The sequence below is a fragment of the Otolemur garnettii genome, unplaced genomic scaffold, assembly GCF_000181295.1.
Source record: "Otolemur garnettii isolate 467f Iridium unplaced genomic scaffold, OtoGar3 scaffold00018, whole genome shotgun sequence".
Lineage (NCBI taxonomy): Eukaryota > Metazoa > Chordata > Mammalia > Primates > Galagidae > Otolemur > Otolemur garnettii.
The window spans coordinates 1,793,428-1,796,738 of NW_003852413.1; positions in this window are offsets into that span (position 1 = coordinate 1,793,428).

Here is a 3,311-nt window from a genome sequence, read left to right on the forward strand (position 1 = left end):
CACCCCCCAAGGGCTCAGGAAAGCCCATGGCCTAAGGGCAGCTGGGGCTGGGGAGATTCCAGGCATGCAGCGCAGAGCTCTAAGCCCCCTCCCAGATCATGGCCATCTTCAGGGGGAAAGGGGAGGGCTGGGGTGGTCCCTGGCTGGCTCTGAACACCAACTAGACTGTTACCTTCTGCCTAGAGTTCCCACACAGTGCCACACAGTGCCAAGGGCTGAGGCCGGCCCCTGTATGCTGGAGGCACATGGCTTCCTCTTGGAAGCCATGGGGGCTGGTCATGGTGGTGGGGTGAGGGTGTGGTCCTGCTAATAACAGTGACAGTCATGATATATGACAGGTGACAGTGAATGTCATAGGCAGTGGCATCTGCCATTGAGTGGGCTCTGCCCATGTCAGGCCAGGCCCAAGATGGTCTCAAGTAGTCCCTATGGCAACCCCTGGGAAGCTCCCTCATCCTCCTTATTCTAGATAGCCCAGAGGTGAGCAGATCAGGCCCAGCTCTGTCTGCCCTGAGGGCAGCTGCAGGGCCCATCTTGGCCAGGCATAGGTGGGACAGAGGGAGATGCCCAGGTCCAGACAGTGAGGGGACGCCAGGTGGTCCCACCAGGCCACCTTCTCAAAGGGCTGAACCATCCCTGGCCCCCATAGCAACTGGGGCCTGGTCAACTTCTTCACATTTTTGGGCTTTAGATGAATGCCACTGTTTTAATTAGGATGACTGAATATTGCCTGTAATGGCTTTCTGGATGAGAGGTGGAGATAGTATTTATTGTAGAATATTTAGAATATGCAAAGAAGCACAGGACAAAGTCACCTCCGAAAGAACATTTGATGATGGGCACACCTGGGCTTTGTGGGTGTGGGGTTTTTTTTGTTGATGTTGTTTGTTGTTTTTGTTTTTGAGACAGAGTCTCACTCTGTTGCCTTGGGTAGAGTGCTGTGTCGTTGCAGCTCACAGCAGCCTCAAACTCCTGGGCTCAAGCGATCCTCCTGCCTCGGCCTCCTGAATAGCTGGGATCACAGGCCCACCACAGCACCTGGCTAATTTTTCTAATTTTAGTAGAGATGGGGTCTCGCTCTTGCTAGGCTGGTCTCAAACTCCTGAGCTTATACAATCCTCACCCTGCCTCCCAGAGGCTGGGATCCCCGGTGGGACCCACAGTGCCCAGCCTGTCGTGGGATCGCAGGTGAGAACCACCGTGCCCAGTCTGTGCTGGGTGTTCCTTCCTGCATGTTCTTAGTGCTTTTCTTTTTTGCTCCATGTCTGCTGTGGTAAAGTGCACAGAACATAAAATTTAATGCCGTCACCATTTCTAAGTGCACAGCTCAGTGGCGCTAAGTAGTCAGGTAGTGCCACGGTCACCACCACCCAGCTCCAGAACTTTCTCATCATCCCCTGTTCCCCCCAACACTGCCTCATGACACCCCACCCCCAGCCCTGACAACCACCATTCTACTCTCCTACTACACGTAAGTGGAATCACACAGGGTCTGCCGTCTCGTGTCTGGCATCTTTCCCTCCACATACGTGCATGTGGTGTCGTCAGGGTTCGTCCTTGACGTGTCAGAATGTCTTTTTTTCTTTTTAGAGACAGTATCTCTCAGTGATCCTCCTGCCCCAGTCTCCCAAGTGGCTGGAACCACAGGTGCAAGCCACCATGCGTGGCTAACTTTCCTATTGTTTTTTAAGTTAGGGTCTCTGTTTCTTTAGACTGGTCTTGTTGAACTCCTGACTTCAAGCAATCATCCTGCTTCCACCTCCCAATGTGGTGGGATCACAGGTGGGAGCCACCACGCCTAGCCAGAGTGTCCTCCCTTTCTAAGGCCACATTTTGTGTATCCATTCATCTGTCGATGGACACGGAGCTTTTCCTTGCCTTTTGGCGGTTGTGAGTAATGCTGCTATGGACACAGGTGTACAGACTTCTCCTCGAAACCCTGCTCTCCATTCTCTCAGTGTACACTCAGAAGGGAATCTCTGGATCACGTGGTAATTCTAACTGACTTTTTGAGGAGCTGCACACTGTTTTCCTAACTGGCTGCTCTGTTTTACATTCCCAGCATGTAGTGCTCAGGGCTCCAGCTTCCCCACAGCCTCCCCTCACCAGTTTCAAACTGCAGGCCCCTCTTTACGAGTGATGCTGAGCTTCTCAGCACATGGCCACATGTGTGCCTTCTCTGGAGAATGCCTGCTCAGCCTTTTGCCTCATTTGGAACTGGATTATTTGTTCATTTGTGAGAGTGAAGAGCTCTTTATATCTTCTCTCTATATTCTGGCTTTTAGTCCCTCATCAGATACAATGAATTGCAAATATTTTCTCCCATTCTTTCTATCACCTTTTCACTCTATTGTTGTTCTCTATTGATGCAGGTTTTAAATTTCCACATCTACATTTTCTTTTGTTGCCCACACCTTTGGTGTCATGTCCAAGAAATCACTGACAAATCCAATGTCATGAGGCCTTTGTCCTCTATTTTCTAATTAGAGTTTTATAGTTCAAGGTCTTATGTGTAGGTCTTTCATCTTTTTTTTCCCCCCGGATACAGAGTCTCACTTTGTTGTCCTTGGTAGAATGCGTTAGCATCATGGCTCACAGCAACTTCAAACTCTTGGGCTTAAGCGATCCTCTTGTCTCAGCCTTCCAAGTAGCTGGGATTACAGGTGCCTGCCACAACACACTGCTATTTTTAGAGACATGGTCTCACTCTTGCTCAAGCTGGTCTCAAACTCCTGAGTCAAGCAATCCACCTGCCTTGGTCTCCCAGAGGGCTAGGATTGCGGGCATGAGCCACTGAGCCCGGCCTTTTCATGTGGTTTGAGTTAATTTTTATACATGGTGTTAGGTAAGGGCCCAGCTTCATTCTTCTGCATGTAGATTTCCAGTTTCCCCACTCCCGTTTGCATCTACCTGTCCTTTTCCTATCGTATGCCCTGGGTACCTTTGTCAAAATCATTTGATCTTTCCTTTTTTTTTTTTTTTTGTGGTTTTTTGGCCAGGCCCAGGTTTGAACCCACCACCTCCGGTATATGGGGCCAGCGCCCTATTCCTTTGAGCCACAGGCGCCGCCCCATTTGATTTTATAAGTGAGGTTTACTTCTGGAGTCTGTACTCTACCCTACTGGTGTATCTGTCTATCTTTATGTCGCTCCCACACTGTTTTGTAGTAAGTTTTGAAATCAGGTAGGCTGAGTCTTCTTGACTGCTTTGGGTCTCCTGAGATCCCATATGAATTTTGGGATGGGTTTTCTATTTCTGCAAAAGTTATTGGGATTTAGGAAGGGATTGCACTGAGTCTGTAGATCACTTTG